This window comes from Mustela nivalis, assembly GCF_964662115.1.
Source record: "Mustela nivalis genome assembly, chromosome: 18".
Taxonomy (NCBI): Eukaryota; Metazoa; Chordata; class Mammalia; order Carnivora; family Mustelidae; genus Mustela; species Mustela nivalis.
The window spans coordinates 36246645-36260638 of NC_139037.1; positions in this window are offsets into that span (position 1 = coordinate 36246645).

Genomic DNA, 13994 nt, shown 5'->3' on the forward strand with positions numbered 1-13994 from the left:
CTATCCCTACACTTTGAAGAGTTTTGATCAGGAAGGGATGCTGTACTTTGTCAAATGCTTTTTCAGCATCTATTGAGAGTATCATATGGTTCTTGTTCTTTCTTTTATTGATGTGTTGTATCACATTGACTGACTTGTGGATGTTGAAACAACCTTGCAGCCCTGGAATAAATCCCACTTGGTCGTGGTGAATAATCCTTTTAATGTACTGTTGAATCCTATTGGCTAGTATTTTGGTGAGAATTTTTGCATCTATGTTCATCAAGGATATTGGTCTATAGCTCTCTTTTTTGATGGGATCCTTGTTTGGTTTTGGGATCAAGGTGATGCTGGCCTCATAAAATGAGTTTGGAATTTTTCCTTCCATTTCTATTGTTTGGAACAGTTTCAGGAGAATAGGAATTAGTTCTTTAAATGTTTGGTAGAATTCCCCCGGGAAGCTGTCTCGCTCTGGGCTTTTGTTTGTTTGGAGATTTTTGATGGCTGTTTCAATCTCCTTACTGGTTATGGGTCTGTTCAGGCTTTCTATTTCTTCCTGGTTCAGTTGTGGTAGTTTATATGTTTCTAGGAATGCATCCATTTCTTCCAGATTGTCAAATTTGTTGGTGTAGAGTTGCTCATAGTATATTCTTATAATAGTTTGTATTTCTTTGGTGTTAGTTGTGATCTCTCCTCTTTCATTCATGATTTTATTTATTTGGGTCCTTTCTCTTTTCTTTTTGATAAGTCTGGCCAGGGGTTTATCAATTTTATTAATTCTTTCAAAGAACCAGCTCCTACTTTCGTTGATTTGCTCTATTGTTTTTTTGGTTTCTATGTCATTGATTTCTGCTCTGATCTTTATGATTTCTCCTCTTCTGCCGGGCTTAGGGTTTCTTTATTGTTTTTTCTCCAGCTCCTTTAGGTGTAGGGTTAGGTTGTGTACCTGAGACCTTTCTTGTTTCTTAAGAAAGGCTTGTACTGCTATTGTTGTGTCCCACAGATTTTGAACCATTGTATTTTCATTATCATTTGTTTCCATGATTTTTTCAATTCTTTTTTAATTTCCCGGTTGACCCATTCATTCTTTAGAAGGATGCTGTTTAGTCTCCATGTATTTGGGTTCTTTCCAAACTTCCTCTTGTGGTTGAGTTCTAGCTTCAGAGCATTGTGGTCTGAAAATATGCAGGGAATGATCCCAATCTTTTGATACTGGTTGAGTTTTGATTTAGGACTGAGGATGTGATCTATTCTGGAGAATGTTCCATGTGCACAAGAGAAGAATGTGTATTCTGTTGCTTTGGGATGAAATGTTCTGAATATATCTATGATGTCCATCTGGTCCAGTGTGTCGTTTAAGGTCTGTATTTCCTTGTTGATCTTTTGTTTGGATGATCTGCCCATTTCAGTGAGAGGAGTGTTAAAGTCCCGTACTATTATTATATGATTGTTGATGTGTTTCTTTGATTTTGTTATTAATTGATTTATATAGTTGGCTGCTCCCACGTTGGGGGCATAGATATGTAAAATTGTTAGATCTTCTTGTTGGGCAGACTTTTTGAGTATGATATAGTGTCCCTCCTCATCTCTTATTATAGTCTTTAGCTTAAAATCTAATTGATCTGATATAAGGATTGCCACTCCTGCTTTCTTCTGATGTCTATTAGCATGGTAAATTGTTTTCCACCCCCTCACTTTAAATCTGGAGGTGTCTTTGGTCTTAAAATGAGTTTCTTGGAGGCAACATATAGATGGATTTTTGTTTTTTATCCATTCTGATACCCTGTGTCGTTTGATTGGGGCATTTAGCCCATTAACATTCAGGGTAACTATTGAGAGATATGAATTTAGTGCCATTGTATTGCCTGTAAGGTGACTGTTACTGTATACGGTCTCTGCTCCTTTCTGAGCTAACACTTGTAGGCTCTCTCTTTGCTTAGAGGACCCCTTTCAATATTTCCTGTAGAGCTGGTTTGGTGTTTGCAAATTCTTTCAGTTTTTGTTTGTCCTGGAAGCTTTTAATCTCTCCTTCTATTTTCAATGATAGCCTAGCTGGATATAGTATTCTTGGCTGCATAGTTCTCTCGTTTAGTGCTCTGAAAATATCATGCCAGCTCTTTCTGGCCTGCCAGGTCTCTGTGGATAAGTCAGCTGCCAATCTAATATTTTTACCATTGTATGTTACAGACTTCTTTTCCCGGGCTGCTTTCAGGATTTTCTCTTTGCCACTGAGACTTGTAAATTTTACTATTAGGTGACGGGGTGTGGGCCTATTGATTTTGAGGGGCGTTCTCTGAACCTCCTGAATTTTGATGCTCGTTCCCTTTGCCATATTGGGGAAATTCTCCCCAATATTTTTCTCCAGTATACATTCTGCTCCCCTCTCTCTTTCTTCTTCTTCTGGAATCCCAATTATTCTAATGTTGTTTCATCTTATGGTGTCACTTATCTCTCGAATTCTCCCCTCATGGTCCAGTAGCTGTTTGTCCCTCTTTTGCTCAGCTTCTTTATTCTCTGTCATTTGGTCTTCTATATCACTAATTCTTTCTTCTGCCTCATTTATCCTAGCAGTGAGAGCCTCCAGTTTTATTGCAACTCATTAATAGCTTTTTTGATTTCAACTAGGTTAGATTTTAGTTCTTTTATTACTCCAGAAGGGGCTTTTTTATCTCCTTAGAGGGGTTCTCTAATATCTTCCATGCTTTTTTTCGAGCCTGGCTAGAACCTTGAGAATTGTCATTCTGAACTCTAGATCTGACATATTACCAATGTCTGTATTGATTAGGTCCCTAGCCTTCAGTACTGCCTCTTGTTCTTTTTTTTGTGGTGAATTTTTCCATCTTGTCATTTTGTCCAGATAAGAGTATATGATGGAGCAAGTAAAATACTAAAAGAGTGGCAACAACCCCAGGAAAATATGCTTTAACCAAATCAGAAGAGATCCCAAATCGTGAGTGGGGAGAAAGGGGATAAAAAGAGGTTCAAAAAAAAGAAAGAAAAAAAAAAGAATTAAAAAAAGAAAATGAATAAAGAAAAATATAAAAAAGAAAAAATATATATATTAGATAAACTAGTTAAAAAACGTTAAAAAAAGAAATGGGTAAAAGTTAAAAAAAAATTTAGCAGAAGAAGAGAAAAAAAAATGAAAAAGAAAAAAATTAAATTAACTGCAAGACTAAAGAATCACAGGGAGAAAGCCATGAGTTCCGTACTTTGCTTTCTCCTCCTCTGGAATTCTGCTGCTCTCCTTGGTATTGAAACCGCACTCCTTTGTAGGTGAACTTGGTCTTGGCTGGATTTCTTGTTGATCTTCTGGGTGAGGGGCCTGTTGTAGTGATTCTCAAGTGTCTTTTCCCCAGGCGGAATTGCACCGCCCTTACCAGGGGCCAGGCTGAGTAATCCGCTTGGGTTTGCTTTCAGGAGCTTTTGTTCCCTGAGTGCTTTCCATAGAGTTCTGGAGGATGGGAATACAAATGGTGGCCTCCTGGTCTCCAGCCCGTAGGAGCCGAGAGCCCGGGGCCCCACTCCTCAGTGTGTCCTCAGAGAACAGCGCCAATTACTCCTGTCTGCCTGACCTCCAGCCGCGCTCCGAGCTCACCGAGCCTGCGGCCGGTTCAAGGTAACACTGAGATGTGAGCTTACTGTCGGCTCTGTCTCTGTAGCCAGTTTTCCCATTGCAATACCCGCAAGCTCTGTGACACTCAGACAACCCCGATCCTTCTGTGACCCTGCAGGACCTGAGGCCACGCTGACCCCGCGTGGGCTTTGCCCCGGTTTAGCTTCTGGAGTGATGTACCTCAGCAGAACAGACTTTTAAAAGTCCTGATTTTGTGCTCCATTGTTCTGCCGCTTGCCGGGAGCTGGCCCCTCCCCCCGGGGTCTATCTTCCCGTCGCTTTGGATTCACTTCTCCGCCGGTCCTACCTTTCAGAAAGTGGTTGTTTTTCTGTTTCCAGAATTGCTGCTCTTCCCTTCGATCTGCCGATGGATTTGCAGGTGTTTGCAATCTTTAGATAAGCTATCTAGCTGATCTCCTGCTAGTTGAAGTAGTCTCAGCCTGCTACTTCTCCACCATCTTGACTCCTCCTCTTGTCATATACTTTTATCAGTCTTTTTGTTTGTGTCTGTCTGTATACTTCATAAATCTAACCTTGGGGTTCATTTGGGCTAAACCTTCGCTTTTATCTCACCTTTCTTTCCAGTCTCTCTCCCTTTTTTTCTTTTCCTTTTCTTTTTCATCTCATTTGGGTGGGGAACCCTGATTGCTCAGAAGCATTCCAGGGTGCACCTTGACTGCACCACAGTAGATACACCCAGCTACACCCGTTCATCCATGTCTCACCAAAATGACTAGGAGCAGAAATGCCCAACAGAAGAAAAATACAGAGCATGGACCTTCTGCAGCAGAGCTAATGGCTATCAACATAGACAATATGTCGGAAAGAGAATTCAGGCTAACAATTATCCAAGCAATAGCTAGGTTGGAGAAAGCTATGGGTGACCAAACGAAATTGATTAGGGCTGATCTGAAAACGACCAGAGATTATGTTTTCAATATTAAGGTAGAGCTGAAAGCTACCAGGGATGAGCTTCACCATGGCCTCAGTGAGTTCCAATCTAATCTAAATTCTCTCAATGCTAGAGTAACTGAGACAGAAGATAGAATTAGTGATCTGGAGGACAAACATATAGAGAGAAATGATCAGGAGGAAGCCTGGAACAAACAGCTTAGAAGCCATGAAAACAGAATCAGGGAAATAAATGATGCCATGAAACGTTCCAATGTCAGAATTATTGGAATCCCTGAAGGGGAGGAGAAAGAAAGAAGTCTAGAAGATATAGTGGAACAAGTTCTTCATGAAAATTTTCCAAATCTCATGAATGGAACCAGCGTTCATGTACTAGAGGCCGAAAGGTTTCCCCCCAAGATAACAGATTCTTGAAAGTCCTCGAGACACCTAATAGTAAGAATGAAGAATTATAATTGTAGGAAGAACCTCTTGAAAGCAGCTAGGACAAAAAGATTCTTATGTACAGAGGAAAGTCCATCAGAATAACGTCAGACCTGTCCCCAGATACCTGGAAAGCCAGAAAGGACTGTCAAGATATATTCAGGGCACTGAATGAGAAGAACATGCAACCAAGAATACTTTATCCAGCAAGACTGACATTCAAAATATATGGAGAGATAAAAAGTTTCCAGGACCGGCAAGGCTTAAAAGACTATGCAACCACCAAGCTGATACTGCAGGAAAAATTAAGGGGGCTTCTTTATAGGAGGGAAAAGCCCAAGAATAGCATTGAACAGAAATATAGAGACAATCTACAGAAAGAAAGAATTCAAAGGTAACATGATGTCAAAAAAAACGTATCTATCAATAATCACCCTCAATGTGAATGGCCTAAATGTGCCCATAAAAAGGCACAGGGTTGCAAACTGGATAAAACGACAGGACCCATCCATATGTTGTCTACAAGAGACTCATTTTGAACCTAAGGATACACCCAGACTGAAAGTGAAGGGATGGAGAAGCATCTTTCATGCCAATGGTCCTCAAAGGAAGGCTGGGGTAGCGATTCTCATATCAGACAAATTAGATTTTAAACTAAAGACTGTAGTCAGAGATACAGAAGGACACTACATAATTCTTAAAGGGACTATCCGCCAAGCTGATGTAATTATTGTAAATATCTATGCCCCCAATATGAGAACAGCCAATTACTTAAGAAAACTGTTAATCAAGATAAAGAGTCATATTGATATGAATACACTAACCATTGGAGATCTTAACACGCCTTTCTCAGAAATAGACAGATCATCGAAGCAGAAAATAAATAAAGAAACAAGAGCATTGAATGACACATTGGACCAGATGGACCTCATAGATATATAGAAAACATTCTACCCTAAAGCAACAGAGTACTCATTCTTCTCAAGTGCACATGGAACCTTCTCCAGAATAGACCACATACTGGGTCACAAATCAGGACTCAACCAATACCAAAAGACTGAGATTATTCCCTACACATTCTCAGATCACAATGCTTTGAAACTGGAGCTCAATCACAAGGCAAAGTTCAGAAGGAACTCAAACACCTGGAAGCTAAAGACCACCTTGCTTAAGAATGCGTGGATCAACCAGGAGATCAAAGAAGAACTGAAACAATTCATGGAAACTACTGACAATGAAGACACTTCGATCCAAAACCTATGGGATACAGCAAAGGCGGTTCTAAGGTGGGGGAAATACATAGCCATCCAAGCCTCCCTCAAAAAAATTGAAAAATCCAGAACACAGCAGCTATCTCTACACCTTAAAGAACTGGAGATACAACAACAAATCAAACCAACTCCACACATAAGAAGGGAAATAATCAAGATTAGAGCTGAGATCGATGAGGTAGAAACCAGAGATACAGTAGAACGTATCAATGAAACTAGAAGCTGGTTTTTTGAAAGAATCAATAAGATCGATAAACCATTGGCCACACTAATCCAAAAGAAAAGAGAGTAAGCTCAAATACATAAAATTATGAATGAAAAGGGAGAGATCACAACGAACACCAAGGAAGTAGAAACAATCATCAGAAGTTATTATCAACAGTTATATACCAATAAGCTAAGCAACCTAGATGAAATGGATGCATTTCTGGAAAACTATAAGCTCCCAAAATTGAATCAGGAAGAAATTGACAACCTAAATAGATCAATATCTAGTAACAAGATTGAAGCGGTGATCAAAAGCCACCCAAAAAACAAGAGCCCAGGACCTGATGGATTCCCTGGGGAATTCTACCAAACTTTCAAAGAATAAATAACACCTATTCTCCTGAAGCTGTTTCCACTGTATATTTTTTCCTGTTTTGTCGAAGATTATTTGACCATAGAGTTGAGGGTCCATATCTGGGCTCTCTACTTGGTTCCACTGGAAAAAAGACAGTCTCCTCAATAAATGGTGCTGGGAAAACTGGGCAGCTATATGTAGAAGAATGAAACTCGACCATTCTTTTACACCGTACACAAAGATAAACTCAAAATGGTTAAAAGACCTCAATGTGAGACAGGAATCCATCAGAATCCTAGAGGAGAACATAGGCAGTAATCCCTTCGATATCCGCCACAGCAACTTCTTTCAAGATATGTCTTCAAAGGCAAAGGAAACAAAAGCAAAAATGAACTTTTGGGACTTCATCAAAATCAAAAGGTTCTGAACAGCAAAGGAAACAGTCAACAAAACAAAGAGGCAACCCACGAAACGAGAGAAGATAATTGCAAATGACAGTACAGACAAAAGGTTGATATCCAGGATCTATAATGAACTCCTCAAACTCAACACACACAAAACAGACAATCATATCAAAAAATGGTCAGAATATATGAACAGACACTTCTCCAATGAAGACATACAAATGGCTATCAGACACATGAAAAAATGTTCATCATCACTAGCCGTCAGGGAGATTCAAATTAAAACTACATTGAGATATCACCTTACACGAGTTAGAATGGCCAAAATTAGCAAGACAGGAAACAGCATGTGTTGGAGGGGATGTGGAGAAAGGGGAACCCTCTTACACTGTTGGTGGGAATGCAAGTTGGTGCAGCCTCTTTGGAGAACAGTGTGGAGATTCCTCAAGAAATTAAAAATAGAACTTCCCTATGACCCTGCAATTGCACTCCTGGGTATTTACCCCACAGATGTTGTGAAAAGAAGGGCCATCTGTACCCCAATGTTTGTAGCAACAATGGCCACGGTCGCCAAACTGTGGAAAGAACCAATATGCCCTTCAATGGATGAATGGATAAGGAAGGTGTGGTCCATATACACTATGGAGTATTATGCCTCCATCAGAAAGGACAAATACCCAAGTTTTGTAGCAACATGGACGGGACTGGAAGAGATTATGCTGAGTGAAATAAGTCAAGCAGAGAGAGTCAATTATAATATGGTTTCACTTATTTGTGGAGCCTAACAAATAGCATGGAGGACATGGGGAGTTAGAAAGGAGAAGGGAGTTGGGGGAAATTGGAAGAGGAGGTGAACCATGAGAGACTATGGACTCTGAAAAACAATCTGAGGGTTTTGAAGGGCCTGGGGGTGGGAGGTCAGGGTACCAGGTGGTGGGTGTTATAGAGGGCACAGATTGTATGGAGCACTGGGTTTGGTGCAAAAATAATGAATACTGTTATGCTGAAAATAAAAAATAAATTTAAAAAATAAGGGTTGTGTTCTCCGTAAAATATTTTCCTGGAGACACTGCAACTCAGGTCATGGAAACTCCATTCTGCCCTTTGGATGCAAAGAAATGAACCTCAGGTTCCTGACACAATGAAGTCTTATGAGAAAATCAAACAGTAATATGGATAAAAATAAAAATTTCTAGGGGCACAGATCTTTTAGATTCTCCTTCTTGTGCTATTTGTTTTGTAATATGATATATGGTGAGTTAACCTTTCTTACTCTGCTTCTTCTCCTTTTCTTATTTCCTAACATCCTCTCCCAAACACATTCCTCAATAAATCACTTACACTGCCCCCCCTCAGTCTTTGCTTTTAGGAAACATGACCTAGGATACCCTAGGATTTAAAATATGAAAAGAAGATATCTTGTTTCACTTTAACTTTATACCATATTCATGAAACACTAACACCTTTCTGGACTTTTTGCTGATGTCAGTTTGGGGGGTGTTCTTGCATGTAATAGAAATAAACTCAACATATGTGAACCCAAATCACTCTGTTTTTGTTATCAGTAAAGAGATCTAAAACTCAGAAACTGCACAGGAGTCCTATGATACCTTGATGTGGTGAAGATGTGCATTTCTTGTTTAGGATGCTGAACAAGATCTGATAAAAATCCTGGCAACAAGCTCAAAATATGTCCTTGCTACAGGCTGGAACTTGTGTTGGTCATATCAGAGAAGCTTAAAAGCACCACTCAAAAAAGCCCTTACAAATTTCCTGTGGAAGAACAATGCTGCTGCCACAGCTTTTTTCTCACTGGCATGGTTTCATTAGCAGATTTGGATCATGTCCAAATTCATCTATATCTTAAAGGATTTTGAGGTAGTTAATGGGATCTTTGTGCTAATAAATGCAGAGTGTCCAGAATAAGAGAGGAGAAAGCCCTACTTTGCCTGGCCCTGTTCAGATGCCAGATGGAGTGGTATAGTCAGTTAGGGAGGCACCAATTAAGTAGGTAATTGACAATCTGGAGGGGGAGGAACCAGGGTAAAAAGGGCCTGGAAATCATGCCACCTGAAGGACTGAGAATGTTGGACCCATTTTTTATAAAAGATACATCATTGAGACCTACCAAGGGCATTCTTCATGTTTTGGGAAGGTTGTTATGTGGCTACAGAGGAATAATTTAAAAATGAGTGGAAGATATGCAGAACTACCAAAGTCATTCAAATGCTCAAATTCCCATCACTGAGTTGTTAGAGCTGAGGCTTGAGGGTCATGTGTCAGTGCTATGGAACAGAACAGTATGTGTTGTGTAGAAGTCAGTATTAGATAAGTTCTGGGTTCCTTCAAACATGAGAGCCATCCTTTTTCTCTGAATTGGGTTTAAACAGAGAGACATACATAGTAGATATGATCTAGAGTTACAAATTTTTGTTGAAGAGTCTTGGTAAAAGACTCTTGGATAAACTAAGGCAAGACTCTCTAATTTGTATTTGTAAGATATAGGATCTAGTCCTCCAGCTTGGGAAGTGAGGTTGTCATTTCTGGGTCAATGGGACACATATCCTCCTCACCTATCAGGTAGGCTTTCTCTATTAGAGTTCAGAGGGTTCAGGAAAGGCACAATTTGGGAAGTATCATCAGTGTAAAATCTGGAGGTGCTAGTTCTTCTGCTCATTATCTTTCTGACCTTGGGAAAATTCCTTAACACTGTTTATCATGAAGATTACAATTTCTGCCATATCTACAGGGACAAAAGAGGAGACAGGTAGATGCCCAGCGATGATCCCAAATTTCCAGCTTCAGCAGTGTCAGGACTACAGCCCAGTTTCTGATAGAAATGCCACATATTCTGGAAGCTTCATAATTTCTTTGGAGACATTAGGAGCCTGTTGGAAAGATGAAAAGTTGGGTAAGGGGCTTACCCCAGAGCACAGGGGAAAGGGAAATCAGGGCTGGGTCCAGGAATCTTGAAGCCACCAAAAGGTAATTATTGAGACCATGGCCATGCATGATACCTGAGGGAAAAAGTATGCAGAGAAAGAGCAGATGCTTGGACAGGCATGAGAAGACAATGGAGAAGATTTATATGGTTACCAGGAAGCCCAGAGTAGCTATAGAGGGAAAGAAAACCACCAACATATTATTTCACGGAATAGATGTACAATTAGCAGTGTTATATTTTAGGGGTTTCAAGGAGGATAAGGACTGAGAAAGGGACACTTGGCTAGATGACTGTGGAGTCACTATCAGTAAGTGAACAGAGAGGGACTCTCTTTATTGTAACCTAGCTCAAATTAGCAGAGTTAAAAATGGGAACATATTGACTCTTAAAATCAAAGGAAGGATTGACTCAGAAAATCAAAAAGGGAGTCAGGGATGAGCTATCCTTAGAATAGCTGGAAATAGAAATAGGAACTGAAACGGACCAAGGCTCTCTTGGTCTGTTACTGCTTCTTTCTGCCTGTTGGTCTTACACTTTCAGCAGGAAACCTGGTCAAAAACAATTCTAAACCCTCATCCTCATAAGTACTGAGTAACAGAATATACAAATGGACAATATCCAGACCATATATAAAAATAGTTCTCTGACCCATAACCTACAACAACTTTCAAGGAAACCAACCCTCTTATCTATTAAAAAAAATACCCCAGAAAACCAGCCCATTACAAGTTAGACTTGTAGGAAGTCAGATCGTTGTCACTACTAACAATCCAGGAAGCTAGAATGGCCAAGACTTGATTAATAACTGACAGCTTTTCTAATTTTTGTTCCCAGTTATAAGTTAGGACAAAACACATAAAGCCAAATATGCATCCCTAATCAATTGCATAGGATGCCCTACTTCTAGTTAGTCTGCCTACAGCTTCATCATGTCAACAGCCCCCAATCAGTGCTCAATCAGGGCACATCTCAAGACTTCCTTTTTCCCAAATGTAAAACTTTCCAATTTCTCTGTCTGCCTCTCAGTCTCTTCCAAAACACAAGTCATGATAGCTGACTCCCTTGCTATAGAAATCTCTGAATAAATAGTCTTCTCTGGTTGGTCTTTGTTTATTTCTCACTTCATATCCAAAAAGGAATAAGACCTTCTTCCATCAGCTCTCCTAGAAAGCATTCTCACTGACTTGCTTTATGCCATTGCTCCTTCCCCAGACCAATCACTATTGCAACTTTGGGTATCTATATTTAGCTTAGCTTAGGAAATGTGTCTACTTTCCTCCCCTCCAAAAAATGACAGCTTTCATTCTGATTGTATACCTAGACCTAGGAAAGGAATAGTTCTGAAAGAAGGAGGGTTCTGTGTCCCCACAGCTGGAGCCAGTTGGGACAGATTGGGTTAGGGAGATGAAAGAACTAATGTCCTCTGGAAAGAATTGAGAAGTATAGCTGTTCAGAGAGGACCATTCCAGAGTGTGTAATTGATAAGAAGATAGATTAGGAGAAGAAAGGGGTGAAGAAGTTAGGGCTTGAAGAGACATTGTTTCAGACATCTTGGACCTGAAATGGGGAAAGGGTCAAGAGGAAGAAAGACAGTCTAAGGTGCCAAAATCACCTTGGGAGATGGAAACAGATAATGAGCTATGAAAGTAAAGAAGCTCTAAATCAAAGCAAAAGCTTGGTATTTTTAGCCAAGCCATTTTTCTTACATTTTTGCCCTTTTCAACTTTCCTATTCTTCCTCCTGAACTCCTTTCCTGTAAGAGACAAACCAATTGACAGTGGCTGAACCTTGGAAAGGGTATGTGATGAAGGCTTCTTGAACATTCACTTTCTGTGCTTTCTCCCTTCCCATGTCCCTGGATGCTGCATCTTAACTCCTGCCAGAGCATCGCCGCCCATCCTTCTGCCTCCCCATAGGAGAAGGTCTTGGTGTTTAATGGCTTCCCTGATGAGATGAAACTGACTCCTCTGGGTGATGACCCACATTCTGCCTTATTCACAGTAGAGCTTGTGTGGTTTCAGGGGTCAGTGAGAAGGAAATAGAAATATAAAGCAAGAACAGAAGATGCTCCTGTTCATTTCTTCTTTCCTCAGAAATATTATAGGAGTGTTAAGGAATTTTCCCAAGTTCAGAAAGATAATGAGCAGAAAAGCTAGCACCTCCAGATTTTAAACTGATGATACTTCCTAAATTGTGCCTTTTCTGAACCCTCTGAACTCTAATAGAGAAAGCCTGCCTGATAGGTGAGGAGGATATGTGTCCCATTGACCCAGAATGACAACCTCACTCCTCAAGCTGGAGGACTAGATCCTACACGGGGTTGGTTAAAACCCAGCTCTGTTTCTTACCAACTTCAGGGCTTTGGCTGCTTAGTGCTTTTCATATATGAGATAGGGATAATGATAGTAACTATATTGTAAGGTTATTGCCCAAGACAATGCATTTAATTGTCTTAACACTGTTTTATACTTAGGAAATGTTCCAAAAATACTAGAAGTAGGAGATCATGTAATTAATTGTTCAAAATTCATCAAGTTTGAGGTGTAAGAGGGCACTCTCAGTACTTATACGGAGCTACAGGCATGAACTGAGACTCTCAAGGCAAACCAGCATGTATAGTCCCTAGCTATGAGAATGAATCTTAGTGCAGTTTCTCCTGGAGATGGTTTATAAACATCTCCAGTGTGGTAGGAGATTACTTGACAGGAATGAATAGATTTGTATAGACACCTGTTTTATAGTTTGGACCATGCTATGGATTGAATTGTGTCCCCACAAAAGATACATTGTGACTCTAACTGCCAGTACTTTAGAATGTGACTGTATTTGGTACCAGAGTTGTGACAGATGTAGTTAAGTGGAAATTATGTTGTATGGTGGTTTCTTAATCCAATATGACTAATGTGCTTATAAAAAAGAGGGAAAATTGGGCACACAGAGGGAAGATGACCATGTGAAAACAGAGGCAGAAACTAGAGGGATGCTGTGACAAGCCATGGAACACCTGAAGCCACCAGAGGCTGTATAGACAAAGAGAATTCTCTTTTGAGGCTTAGAAGGCAGCATGGCCCTGATAACTGTTGGGGTCTGTTATCAAAGGAACAAGACTGAGACAAAGTGAAAGTTATGCAAAGCCTTATTCTATGCCAAGCATTAGAAGTTAGACTGACCGGCCAGGGCCGCCTCTGAAGAGAGCGACCCCCTCCCAATCTCACAGGCTGGTTTTATAGGGCATAACCTCAGACCCAAGTTATGTGGCTTCTATTGATAAGGCGTTTACTTCCAGAATCGATACCCAGAACCATACCAGGAACTACTGGGGCATTTATTCCCGGAATGAAGTCCGTGGATGTAAACAACAATATGGCTACCTAGGCAATATGGAGTTGCTCTGGCTAAGCAGGCCCTAATAGTTAAACGGGCTTTAACATTAAATTGGCCGCAACAATAATGCCTTGGATTTAGAATTCCAGACTCTAAAATTGTGAGACAATAGATTTCTGTTACTTTGAGGAACGGTTTGTGGTATTTTGTTACAGCAGTCCCAGGATACTAGAACATATCATGACATTAGCTGGTTCTTTGGTGCTGAACAATACAGCCAGCATTGCTAAGCCTCAGTTCTTTGCCTGTTTTGCTATTTTAAATGGGAGTGAAAGACCTCACAGGTAATGGTGAATGTACTCTCTGACCTAAGCAGTATATTTCTTTCTGAGAGCAAGGAAAAGAGGAGTAGCACTTGTTTTGAGTCTTGCCACAGTTTAATTACAACTACTTAATGGAATAAGTGTAGTTAGTAAAGCATATTGTTAGCAAAGGACATAGAAATTTTATTTAGTTATTTGACCTAAGGACTGGTTAAGTCCAATGACCAGCTAGAAAG